Source organism: Ischnura elegans, chromosome 1 (genome assembly GCF_921293095.1).
Source record: "Ischnura elegans chromosome 1, ioIscEleg1.1, whole genome shotgun sequence".
Classification (NCBI taxonomy): domain Eukaryota; kingdom Metazoa; phylum Arthropoda; class Insecta; order Odonata; family Coenagrionidae; genus Ischnura; species Ischnura elegans.
The window spans coordinates 101,029,841-101,044,382 of NC_060246.1; the positions used below are offsets into that span (position 1 = coordinate 101,029,841).

The window sequence follows — 14,542 nt, forward strand, 5'->3', positions numbered from 1 at the left end:
AAGCCTATCATATTTTATTATTATGCGTCAATTCATTTAATAAACACTTGAATATATTTCGTTTTTCACTTGCCATAAAAAATCCACATCCGGGAATCGATATAGAGATCTTTAGCTTTCCAAAAAACTCATATTAATCAGATGTCTCAGCTCTCACAATGCCAATTTACCCTCACTATTCACCAAAATCAGGCAATTAGAACAACCAAAACAGGCATTTTTTCGGCAGAGATGTGGGTTACAAGATGGCAAAGGCGTTGTGGCATTGCAAACTCTTGCTATCGTCCGGTGTGGGCTTGCACCGGAATGAGAAACGGGGAAAGAGAAGAGTGTTAGGTGATGGGGAGAGGAGAAGTTGGGGTGGGGAAGTAGGGAGCGGAGGGGGATGGGAAGGAGAGAAAGAGGAGAGGGAGAGAGCGAGAGAGCAGCAGCAGGAACAAAGGAAACACACCGGCTCTTCAGTCAGTCGTGCCAGCGACAGTGCCGCGGTTGGTCGTCAAGAGCGCAAGTGAGGTTTTTTCCCCCCTAAGAACCACACTGCCGAAAGCTCCCTTGTACGTGCACCCATATATTTTTTTCCCTTGTGCCGATGCCACTTATTTTCTTACGCTGACCCACACAAAGTTCGCCGTTGTGAGTGTAGAGCAGAAGCGGAGAGTTTTCGCTTTTCTCCCCTCACATTTGCAGAAGAAGAAAGGAAGTGTATTCGAGAGCGAGGAAAGACCCGTAGCAGCGGTGGTGCTGGAAGTATTTTGTGCACCGTGTGTTTCTCTCCCGTCAACTGGGAAAAAGGGGAGGGTTCCTTTTTTACCCCCAACAACACCGACCTCATCATCCTGCCTTACTAAAGGACAAAGGAGAAGGAAGGTGAAGACCTAGCGGGAGAAGGCTGTTGTGCGATTGCACCCGGCTTACGCTGCATCGGCCTTGGTTCGGCAAGAGGTGAGTTGTTGTCCCGATCGCGCACTTGACTTGGCACTCACAGTAAGCGTTGTTTTTGTATTTCCTATACGAAGCTAAGATTTACTACACGAATCAACACCTCTCTCGAGGACAGGTGAGGATTTCAGAGGGGAAGTTCTGATAGGAACCGGTATTGTGGTCTTCGCCACCAATACATCAAGCGCATGGATGCGCCGTTCACAACTTCTTCCCTTGTCGTAACTTGAATTATTATCACGCGAAAAGTTAGTTGGGATATTCCATCAGTCATAGCTCAGATTACGCACCAATCGTGGTTTCTTTCTCGGTGGATTTCTAATAGTAAATATGTCTATCAATAGAAGTTAATCTCTTTCTTAATGCAGGTTAATATCAAGTGAAGATATTTTAAGGTAGGACTGCCAGCGATTTAAATTTCCAAGTAGACCTGAAGTGACTTAACCTACTACAAGTTGCATAAGTTACAAAATTCCGTCGGCCGATAATGATGAGTGGTGCCTCAATGGCGCATTATTCCGTCACGAATAAAACACGTCAACTTGTGGCCCCGTTCAACACTTCTTACCTAGGCGTAACTTGAATTATTATCACCCGGACGGTGAACTGAATTATTACATCAGTCACCGATATAGTCATGCACTAATCATGAAATATATTTTAATGGACTTCCCATAGTTAATATGTCAGTGAATTTATTTCTTGATACAGGTTATTATCAAGAGAATATTAAACTCTTCTCGAGTAAAGATTATGCTAGGATACGTTGTTCCACTTTGAGTTGTCGTATTAAGTTTTTTAATTCCACATTCAAATCGAGTACTTATGAACATGGCTTATAACTTAAATTCAACTGCATTCTCTGGCAACTGGTGGATTGATTATTAAAAATTGTGACTTTTACAAGATACTGGCGTTGAAACGCATTTTCATAAAGTTTTAATTAATATTTACGTACGGTTGACACAACATGTAAAGTCATGTAGGTGGCTGCTCTGTGATTGCATCAAATCTGCGCTTCGCAGTTCTTGGTGGTTCAAAAGGTGTTGTCCGAAACGCGCACTTGACTTGACACTCGCAGAAAGCGTTTGTTTTCATGTTTCTGATATGGGGAAAGTCGAGGGTTTCCCACGCAAATCAACGCCTCGTACTCAACGACCTATGAGGATTGCAGCTGTTCGGAGGGGAAGTTAAGAACCTCGATACCGGTCCTCGCCACTAACGAGTTCGAGAAAAAAAATCACTCGGGGCGATTTAAATGCACAGTTCGATCATCTATTCCACATAAATTATGTCATCCAAATTTAAAGGCCTCCAATACGGCAGATTCGTTTCTAAAATTATGTCCTGTAATTTTAACCGTCATTATTTGTGCGTTTTTAATGACTCTCGAAAAGGTTTTTCCATAAACAATCATTTAGTGTTGTGAATAAAATCGTCTGACACACACTTTTCTAATAGCTACAGAAATGTCTCTACATTTTGAGTTTCATGAAAATGACAAGGATGACGATACAAATATTTCTTTTTATCGTATTACAGCAAGGTTTTCTGACTTGTGTTTCGAAATTTCATGTTTTCAAATTTATTGGTAATTTATTCATAAAGTACTTAGTCTTAATGTTCCTAGTGATTCACCTGAAAGTTCAAAGCAAATAGGAGTGTGATATAACCATACACCCTCTCTACCGGCGTTCATGTGAGGGCGGCAATTTCATTTCTGTAATGCCAAGTGTAGCGTTTGTTACTCTCTTCGTTCTTTTAATTCTAGGGTAGTTCTACTGCTACAATTAAGGCAAGTAAATATAAATGACCAAAAGGAAAAAATAAGGGGTGAGAAAAATAGCTTTCGCGCAAATTTTGGATACCCTCATTTACGGCTTAAAATGATGTTTTACGTATGCAAATAAGGTTAAATACATAATTTTGCAATCCGTATCTGGGATAAAAGAGCGAGAAACACCGCTGAACTATACAGACAATGAAAATCGTGCTATAATCGTAGCTGCTTTGGGGAGTAGAGACCACAAATAGTTCATCCACTTATTATCAGTTCACGGAATTTACTAGGGCTCACGGGGCGATGGAAACCCCGTAAACGTATTTAACTTGGTAACTCTGAAGATTTAAGCAATAGATGGTACCATATTAGTAAATAGAATACTCATAAGACAGATTGAAAGTTGTGCCTTGATTCAAATAGAATAGGGTGGTCATCATCATTAGTCAACAATCCTAAGATTGGTTTGACGTAGCTCTCCATTTATCTGTCAGATCAACTAACCTTCAATAGCGACGTATTTCTTCTCGTCTCTTAGTAGGAAGGTAAAAGAGAATATTTCTCATGCATATTTAGACCTCTCGCTGCCCTCATCAAATGTTTGTAGGCCAATAATTGAGGACGATTACTAAAATAAAACGCTCCTTAAATAAAATCGATTTTTTTCCGAGCATTATTGAGTCATAAGAATGCCTTACAAATAAAAGACCGTGGTTAAACTTACATCGGCTTACCTTGTGCGAGGTTGGGTATGAGAATGCTACCATAATGACTAATAATATTCCACTATCTTTTCACAACAACTTCGGAATTCTGCATGAAGAGCCAAGATCCCCACTCAAACAAAAAAATCGAGTTTGTTTTGATTCTACTTGGCTACTCGTTTGATATCCCTTCCCTTATATAATGTAGCCTCCAATAATGACATCAGCACAGTAGGAACACAATGGGTGATTTCAACGAACGAGTTCCACTGCTTCGTTGCCCTCCCCTGCCCCTCGTCACTAGCGCCCCTCCTCCATGTTGTGCCCTTTTCTTCTCAGATGTGACGTGTGCCTCCTGCGTGGAGGTTGGAGGGGTGATTCATTGGCTTCGAACTGCACTGGGATCGTGAGAAGTAGAAGAGGTGGGGGGAACTAGGCTTTTCAACAATCCGGCGAGAGTGCGTTTGACGGGCGGTGAAGTGTCCTCCAAGAATAAAAAGGATTCTAAGTGGGTTTATGTTGCCTGGAGGGAGGATCTGTATGAAACAGATTTCAACGTGAAATGATCGTCGAAGCAATCGCCACTTTACAAGAAAAATACTGTGCTTCTTTTAAAAAGGTAAAGTTATTGAAAAAAAGCCAATCACCCTGCAGTCACGATTAAGTGAAGAATGTCAGCCCTTTTTTCAATCGCGCTAATGTATTTGCATGGTAAAATATTGACTTACGTCTATGAATTTCACTCCCTGTTAAAAATATCGACTGAAACCGAGATTTTTATCAAGAAGTCCATTATTTTCTGAGCGGTCATTTGTTTCGATATTCCTCGATCTATCGATTAATTTGGTAAAATATACTATGGGACATCGATTCTTCAAAATTAGCCTATAGCACCAACATTTCGTGCGTCATCATGTGAGACGTCCATAGAACCTAGAAATCAATGCTCAGAGATTAGTTTCTGAGTTCTCATTATTTAGTTAGAGAATTTATTCTCAATAAATATTTCACATTTCAATGTGCTCGTGAATCCCATTACGCAAATTCATTTCTTGGTTAGGCGATGTGTTGTCAAAGAAGGCCATACATAAGCCAATATCTAACATTAATCTTAGGAATTGCAACTCGTCAGCTGTAGATTCACTCATTATTATGATGACGATGATATAACAGTAAACACGATTTTATTCCATTCGGCTGACGTTTAATTTTTTTACTATTAAAATATTTACATTCATCAATTAAGAATCCAACGAAACCTGACGATCAATAAAACTACACTTCAATATTTTCATTTATTTTTGTAGATACACTTCATTTAATTTTTCGGCGCGCTAAATGAGTTCCGCATGCATCGAGCAGATTTATTCCAACTTTTAATCTCTATTATATACAGCCCTTGAGGTAACTGACTCACTGATGGATACAAATTCCCGACCACTTCCAGTAGTGCTGGAGAGCTGAAATTTGGCACGCGTGCGGGGAATCCGAAATGATGCGGAGGAAAAATCCGAAAACCGGAAGTTTCCGCCACGTGTCGTCGCCAGGACGACAAAATGGCCGAAATCGGGCTTTTTCCGGGGACCGTCTTTCGGTTTTTATTTTACTGCGCGCGAACCGTTCGTGCCACATGGATGTTTAATGCATTTTTTGAAAGCTGATAAACGTGGGCACGTAAGTATGTAATTTTAAAAGTTTCATTTCAAGAACATTGCAGCCAAAATGGCGCCCAAAAATTGGTTTTTCGAAAAATATTTCATAACTTCCGCTCCCCTAGTCGTAATTACAGGTGTAGGATATTGAAAATGATTATTATATATGCTCATAACATAGTCTACGAAATGTAGGTAACGTTTTTCTTTCATCGTCCTTGGTTACTGAGAATAAAATTAAAATATTCCGAAAATCACCGAAAATTACGATTTTCAAAAGATTAACAGAAGGTTTTGTCAATTTTAACTCTACCGATTTCTTTCAAACTTTGTAGTTACATACAGGTATGCATTGTCTTTCAGAAAACATAAACATTTTAATAATTATTTAATGGATTTAACCGCGAAAAAATAAAAATGGCGGGCACTGCTAACATTTTTCAGGGACTGGTTTGCTTTTTATTGTATTACTTTCGAAATATGGATGTCATTGGGCACAATTCTTTTAGACATGACAGTAAATGAATGTGACCATATAGTACCGTCATCTTTTAACCCCCCGAAACCCCCTAAAAAATTAAAATTAGCATATAAGTAGCCTTGTCGGGTACCTTTCGTCACAATTCCGCCGCTTTTCCAATCCTTACCACTCATCGCTACGGAATTGATGTGGACGATTGATGACCGCTGGCAGTAAAAACCTATAAACCCCCGGTAAACCCACATACACCCCCCCCCCCAAAATATAAAATTTTCAAATAAGTCTACTTTTTCGGTACTTTTCGTGACCATTCCACCGCCCCCAACGACTCATCCCCCCGAAATTTATGTGAATGGATGGTGACCGCCAGGAGTACACACATTTAAACCCCCGGTATCCCCGTGAAATCCCCCCAAATGTAAAATGTGTCATTTAGTCTCCTATTTGGGAACTTCTCGCAAACATTACGCCGCACTACCCGTCCCCTCTGAGCTCTAGATCCGGAATATTTGGTGAGGGCGAGCCACCGTAAACCATACGGGAAAAAATACCAGAACACCCCCGATTACCTCCTGGAACATCGCCGAAAAAAAAATAAAACAAATTAAAACTCTCTTTTCCGAATTGTTTTCGACACAATTTAACCGGTGCCCCTACCAATTATTAAAACCCCCGATAACCCCGTGAAACCTCCCAAAAAAGTTCTAATAAATAGCCTCTCCAGGGAAAAGAATCGTAAGACCACTCTTCCGGTCCCCTAGGACTTATCGGCACGGAATTTATGAGAACTATTAGTGACCACTGGTTTAACACAAGTATAAAACCCCCGGTATTCCGTAGGAACCCCCGAAAAAAAAATGAAAAACTTGCCATTAAGTCTTCTTTTATGGGTACTTGTCAACACTATTAACCCTTTCACTGCTGTGGACGTACCTAGTACGTCCGCACGGTAGACTGCGGTGGACGTACTTTTCCTTCCTCCGTGCCATGCGGTCAGCACTTTCGCCGAAGCACTTCGAAGGGACCCACTAATCCAGGACCCTTTCCTCGACGAATTCACCCACGCAAGACCGTCTCATCGGCCCTACCAGCGGGGGCCCTACCTCCGGAAAAGTGACCACTCTGACTGCAATTTGAAAATCAATCAATCAATCCGATCATCGAAATATGATTGTTTTCATCGCACTCCTGCCAATCAAGCAATCAAGTACGTCTTTGAACCGTGTTTCTGCGATGAAAAATAATGATTTTGTTAACTTTGATATAATGGCCATTTTCCGGTGGCCCGCAGCCACGTTTTGTTGCAAAGTTAACAAAATCGTTATTTTTTATCGCAGAGACACGGTTCAAAGATGTACTTGATTGCTTGATTGGCAGGAGTGCGATGAAAACAATCATATTTCGATGATCGGATTAATAGATTGATTTTCAAATTGCAGTCAGAGCGGTCACTTTTCCGGAGGTAGGGCCCCCGCTGGTAGGGCCGATGAGACGGTCCTGCGAGGGTGAGTTCTTTGAGGATAGGGTCGGGGATTAGTGACCCTTCGGAGGGTGTACCACACCCATCCTGGAAGTACCTGCTCCATGGGCCCAGGAATCGCATTTTAACATTTTCGCCGCATGTGAGGAGGAGGTTTCCGGAGATTGAACAGCAGTGAAAGGGTTAATCCGCATTGCACTACCTTTTACAATCATCGCTACATGATCACTGTGGACTTTTGGTGACCGCATGCATAACACATTAAAATCCCCGAATCCCCCTGGGCACCCCTCTCGGTGGGGAAGACCATTTATAATGACTAGGTGGAGCAGCCGCGGGGGGGGCTCCTCAACCCCAAGGCGGCGAAGCCGCCCCACAACGAGGAACTGGCGTAGGCGAGGGGGAGCTTCCGCAACCCCCGGGCGGCGTAGCCGCCCCGATGTTCAAGCGGCGCAACCGCTGTGGACTCCCCCCACCTCTGGGCGGCGAAGCCGCCCCTTAAACGAATAACGGTGAAACAGTTCCGAAATGCCCTCGCCCTCTGGCACACTAAACCCCCAGGCGGCGAAGCCGCCCTTCGGCGAGGAACGGCGAAGCCGTTCCGAGGAATGAGTGGGGCACTTCCCTACCCCCTGGCCGGCGAAGCCGGCCCCTAGCCGTGTTGAGATTATTCGAACTTCAAAAGTCTTCGAACGACCACAAATGTAGACGGCGAAGCCGGAACCGGGGTTTTAAGGGGCGGAGCCCCTTAACGAGCGCGCGGAGCGTGCGAGTCCTATCTATATACAGCCCTTGAGGTAACTGACTCACTGATGGATACAAATTCCCGACCACTTCCAGAAGTGCTGGAGAGCTGAAATTTGGCACGCGTGCGGGGAATCCAAAATGATGCGGAGGAAAAATCCGAAAACCGGAAGTCTCCGCCACGTGTCGTCGCCAGGACGACAAAATGGCCGAAATCGGGCTTTTTCCGGGGACCGTTTTTCGGTTTTTATTTTACTGCGCGCGAACAGTTCGTGCCACCTGGATGTTTAATGCATTTTTTGAAAGCTGATAAACGTGGGCACGTAAATATGTAATTTTGTTAGTTTCACTTCAAGAAAATTGCAGCCAAAATGGCGCACAAAAACTGGTTTTTCGAAAATAATTTCATCCCTTCTGCTCCCCTCGACTTAATTTCAAGTGTATGATAACAAAAATGATTATTATATATTCTCACCTGATTCTCCATTTAACTTAGGCAGCAATTTTTTTTGTCACCATTGGCTGCCGAGGAAAAAATTAAAATATGCCGAAAATCGCCAAAAAGTACAATTTCCAAAAGATTAACACGACATTTCGTCCAGTTTTACACGACCGATATCGTTTAGACTTAGTATATACATAAACATATTCATTTTGTATTAGAAAATTTAAACATTTTTACAATATTGCCATCGATAAACCAGCAAAAAATTAAAAATGGCGGACACTTCCCATTTTTTCCCGGGAGTCCGTTTACTATTTATCGTTATACAGGCGATACATTTCTGTCACACGAACCGTTGATGCATATTATGAAACCCAATAAATGTTGCCTCTTACCTATGTAAGTTTTTAAGTTAATTTCTAAGTTAAACGCTTTCAAAATGGCGTCAAAAAATTGATTTCTCGGAAAATATTTCATACTTTCCACTGCCGTCGGCCTTATTTTGTGAGTTGGGCAACGAAAATGATTATTATATATGTTCATTACATCCTCTACGAAATATAGGTAACAATTTTCTTTCGTCGTTCTTGGTTACTCGGAAAAAAATTAAAATATTCCGAAAATCACCAAAAATTACGATTTCCAAAAGATGAACACAGGATTTGTCAACTTTTACCTCTCCGATTTCTTTGAAATTTAATACTTAGATACACCTATGCATTATATTTTAGAAAGCATAAATATTTAATAAATGATTTAATTAATATAACCGCGAAAAGATAGAAATGGCGGGCACTACTAATTTTTTCCGGGGAGAGATTTACTTTTTATTGTATTGCTCTCGAAATATGGATGTCATAGGGGCAACTTCTCTTAGATATGATAGTAAATGAATGTGACCATATAATGTTGTCATCTTTAAACCCCCTGAAAACCCCTACAAAATTAAAATTTGCATATATGTAGCCTTTTCGGGTACTTTTCGTCAGAATTCCGCCGCATTTCCAAGCCTTACCACTCATCGCTACGGAATTGATGTAGACGATTGATGACCCCTGGCTGTACAAACCTATAAACCCCCGGTAAACCCACATACACCCCCCAAAAAATAAAATTTTTCATATAAGTCTACTTTTTGTGTACTTTCCGTGACTATTCCAACGCTGGTTCTTACCCCAACGACTAATACCTACGGAATTTATGTGAACGGATGGTGACCGCCAGGAGTACACTCATATAAAACCCCGGTATCCCCCTAAAATCCCCCCAAATGTAAAATGTGCCATTAAATCTCCTATTTGGGAACTTCTCGCAAAGATTACGTCGCACTAACCGTCCCCTCTGAGCTCTAGATCCAGAATGTTTGGTGAAGGCGGGTCACCGTAAACCATACGGGAAAAAATACCAGAAAACCCCCGATCACCTCCTGGAACCTCGCCGAAAAAAATAAAATTTTTAAAGTCGCCATTCCGAATAGTTTTCCTCCCATTTTAGCCGGTGCCACTACTACTTATTAAAACCCCCGATAACCCCGTGAAACCTCCCAAAATGTTTTTTTTTAATCCCCTCTCCAAGTAAAAGAATCGTCAGAATTCCGCCTCTATATTAGACCCCTAGGACTTATCGGCACAGAATTTATGAGAACGATTTGTGACCATTGGTTTAACACCAGTATAAAACCCCCGGTATTCCGTTGGAACCCCCCGCAAAAAAATGAAAAAGTTGCCATTAAGTCTTTATTTATGGGTACTTGTCACCACTATTACGCCGCATTGCCCTACCCTTTACAATCATCTTTACCTTCATAATCACTGTGGAGGATTGGTGACCGCATGCATAACACATTAAAACCCCGAATCCCCCGGGGCACCCCTCTCGGTGGAGAAGACCATTTATGAGGACTAAGCGGAGCAGCCGCGGGGGGCTCTTCATCCCCAAGGCGGCGAAACCATTCCGAGGAGTAACTGGCGTAGGCGAGGGGGAGCTTCAGTAACCCCCGGGCGGCGAAGCCGCCCCGATGTTTGAAACGGCGCAGCCGCTGTGGGCTCCCTCCGCCCTTTGGCGGCGAAGCCGCCCCTTAATCGAATACCGGTGAAAGAGTTCCGAAATGCCCTTGCCCTCTGGGCGGCTATGCAGACGCCAGACGATGAACGGCGAAGTACTTTTTGGGTAATTTTCGTGACTATTCCACTGCTGGTTCTTACCCCAACGACTCATCCCCACGGAGTTTATGTGAACGAATGGTGAGCGCCAGGAGTACGCACATATAAACCCCCGGTATCCCCCTGAAATCCCATCCCTGAAATGCCATTAAGTCTACTATTTGAGAACTTAAAACGAGCATTACGCCGCACTACCCGTCCCCTCTGAGATCTTGATCCGGAATATTTGGTGAGGGCGAGCCACCGTAAACCATACGAGAAAAATACCAGAAAACTTATGAAACCTACTTGAACATCGCCGAAAATAAAATTATAGTCGCCTTTCCGAGTAGTTTTCGTCACAATTTTACCGATGCCCCTACCACTTATTAAAACCTTGGTAACCCCGTGAAACCTCCCAAAAACATTTCTAATAAATCGCCTCTCCAGGTAAAAGAATCGTCAGACCACTGTTCCGGACCCCTAGGACTTGTCGTCACAGAATTTATGAGAACGATTTGTGACCACTGGTTTGACACAAGTAAAAAACCTCGGTATTCCGCAGGGAACCTCCCGCAAAAAAATGAAAAACATGCCATTAAGTCCTCTTTTATGGGTTCTTGTAGCTACTATTATTCCGCATTGCACTACCCTTTACAATCATCGCTACGTAATCACTGTGGACGATTGGTGATCGCATGCATAACACATTAAAACCCCCGAATCCCCCTGGGCACCCCTCTCGGTGGATAAGACCATTTATGTGGAATAAGCGGAGCAGCCGCGGGGGGGCTCCTCAACACCAAGGCGGCGAAGCCGCCCCACAACGAGGAACGGCGAAGCCGTTTCGAGGAGTAACTGGCGTAGGCGAGGTGGAGCTTCAATAACCCCCGGGCGGCGATGCCGCCCCGACGTTCAAGCGGCGCAGCCGCTATGGGCTCCCCCCACCTCTTGGCAGCGAAGCCGCCCCTTAAACGAATAACGGTGAAACAGTTCCGAAATGCCCTCGCCCTCTGGACGGCTATGCCGACCCCAGACGAGAAACGGCGAAGCCGTTCCGGGGAAGGAGTGCGGCACTTTCCTACCCCCTGGCCGGCGAAGCCGGCCCCTAGCTTAGGTGAGATTATTTGAAATAAAATTCTTCGAACGACCACAAATGTAGACGGCGAAGCCGGAACCGGGGTTTTAAGGGGCGGAGCCCCTTAACGAGCGCGCGCAGCGCAGCGAGTCTCTATTATATACAGCCCTTGAGGTAACTGACTCACTGATGGATACAAATTCCCGACCACTTCCAGTAGTGCTGGAGAGCTGAAATTTGGCACGCGTGCGGGGAATCCGAAATGATGCGGAGGAAAAATCCGAAAACCGGAAGTTTCCGCCACGTGTCGTCGCCAGGACGACAAAATGGCCGAAATCGGGCTTTTTCCGGGGACCGTCTTTCGGTTTTTATTTTACTGCGCGCGAACCGTTCGTGCCACATGGATGTTTAATGCATTTTTTGAAAGCTGATAAACGTGGGCACGTAAGTATGTAATTTTAAAAGTTTCATTTCAAGAACATTGCAGCCAAAATGGCGCCCAAAAATTGGTTTTTCGAAAAATATTTCATAACTTCCGCTCCCCTAGTCGTAATTACAGGTGTAGGATATTGAAAATGATTATTATATATGCTCATAACATAGTCTACGAAATGTAGGTAACGTTTTTCTTTCATCGTCCTTGGTTACTGAGAATAAAATTAAAATATTCCGAAAATCACCGAAAATTACGATTTTCAAAAGATTAACAGAAGGTTTTGTCAATTTTAACTCTACCGATTTCTTTCAAACTTTGTAGTTACATACAGGTATGCATTGTCTTTCAGAAAACATAAACATTTTAATAATTATTTAATGGATTTAACCGCGAAAAAATAAAAATGGCGGGCACTGCTAACATTTTTCAGGGACTGGTTTGCTTTTTATTGTATTACTTTCGAAATATGGATGTCATTGGGCACAATTCTTTTAGACATGACAGTAAATGAATGTGACCATATAGTACCGTCATCTTTTAACCCCCCGAAACCCCCTAAAAAATTAAAATTAGCATATAAGTAGCCTTGTCGGGTACCTTTCGTCACAATTCCGCCGCTTTTCCAATCCTTACCACTCATCGCTACGGAATTGATGTGGACGATTGATGACCGCTGGCAGTAAAAACCTATAAACCCCCGGTAAACCCACATACACCCCCCCCCCCCAAAATATAAAATTTTCAAATAAGTCTACTTTTTCGGTACTTTTCGTGACCATTCCACCGCCCCCAACGACTCATCCCCCCGAAATTTATGTGAATGGATGGTGACCGCCAGGAGTACACACATTTAAACCCCCGGTATCCCCGTGAAATCCCCCCAAATGTAAAATGTGTCATTTAGTCTCCTATTTGGGAACTTCTCGCAAACATTACGCCGCACTACCCGTCCCCTCTGAGCTCTAGATCCGGAATATTTGGTGAGGGCGAGCCACCGTAAACCATACGGGAAAAAATACCAGAAACACCCCCGATTACCTCCTGGAACATCGCCGAAAAAAAAATAAAACAAATTAAAACTCTCTTTTCCGAATTGTTTTCGACACAATTTAACCGGTGCCCCTACCAATTATTAAAACCCCCGATAACCCCGTGAAACCTCCCAAAAAAGTTCTAATAAATAGCCTCTCCAGGGAAAAGAATCGTAAGACCACTCTTCCGGTCCCCTAGGACTTATCGGCACGGAATTTATGAGAACTATTAGTGACCACTGGTTTAACACAAGTATAAAACCCCCGGTATTCCGTAGGAACCCCCGAAAAAAAAATGAAAAACTTGCCATTAAGTCTTCTTTTATGGGTACTTGTCAACACTATTAACCCTTTCACTGCTGTGGACGTACCTAGTACGTCCGCACGGTAGACTGCGGTGGACGTACTTTTCCTTCCTCCGTGCCATGCGGTCAGCACTTTCGCCGAAGCACTTCGAAGGGACCCACTAATCCAGGACCCTTTCCTCGACGAATTCACCCACGCAAGACCGTCTCATCGGCCCTACCAGCGGGGGCCCTACCTCCGGAAAAGTGACCACTCTGACTGCAATTTGAAAATCAATCAATCAATCCGATCATCGAAATATGATTGTTTTCATCGCACTCCTGCCAATCAAGCAATCAAGTACGTCTTTGAACCGTGTTTCTGCGATGAAAAATAATGATTTTGTTAACTTTGATATAATGGCCATTTTCCGGTGGCCCGCAGCCACGTTTTGTTGCAAAGTTAACAAAATCGTTATTTTTTATCGCAGAGACACGGTTCAAAGATGTACTTGATTGCTTGATTGGCAGGAGTGCGATGAAAACAATCATATTTCGATGATCGGATTAATAGATTGATTTTCAAATTGCAGTCAGAGCGGTCACTTTTCCGGAGGTAGGGCCCCCGCTGGTAGGGCCGATGAGACGGTCCTGCGAGGGTGAGTTCTTTGAGGATAGGGTCGGGGATTAGTGACCCTTCGGAGGGTGTACCACACCCATCCTGGAAGTACCTGCTCCATGGGCCCAGGAATCGCATTTTAACATTTTCGCCGCATGTGAGGAGGAGGTTTCCGGAGATTGAACAGCAGTGAAAGGGTTAATCCGCATTGCACTACCTTTTACAATCATCGCTACATGATCACTGTGGACTTTTGGTGACCGCATGCATAACACATTAAAATCCCCGAATCCCCCTGGGCACCCCTCTCGGTGGGGAAGACCATTTATAATGACTAGGTGGAGCAGCCGCGGGGGGGCTCCTCAACCCCAAGGCGGCGAAGCCGCCCCACAACGAGGAACTGGCGTAGGCGAGGGGGAGCTTCCGCAACCCCCGGGCGGCGTAGCCGCCCCGATGTTCAAGCGGCGCAACCGCTGTGGACTCCCCCCACCTCTGGGCGGCGAAGCCGCCCCTTAAACGAATAACGGTGAAACAGTTCCGAAATGCCCTCGCCCTCTGGCACACTAAACCCCCAGGCGGCGAAGCCGCCCTTCGGCGAGGAACGGCGAAGCCGTTCCGAGGAATGAGTGGGGCACTTCCCTACCCCCTGGCCGGCGAAGCCGGCCCCTAGCCGTGTTGAGATTATTCGAACTTCAAAAGTCTTCGAACGACCACAAATGTAGACGGCG

At 44.0% G+C, this 14,542-nt stretch overlaps 1 protein-coding gene across 1 annotated transcript in view; it reads left to right on the forward strand.

The window, feature by feature from the left end:
• The first annotated feature begins 480 nt into the window (after nt 1–480).
• The window catches only part of LOC124167287 (anion exchange protein 2), a 262,309-nt gene continuing 248,247 nt past the window's right edge, over nt 481–14,542 (forward strand). Inside the window, exon 1 of the mRNA XM_046545233.1 lies at nt 481–942. The gene's annotated coding sequence lies outside the window, so the exon portion shown is untranslated. The remainder of the gene's footprint in view (nt 943–14,542) is intronic.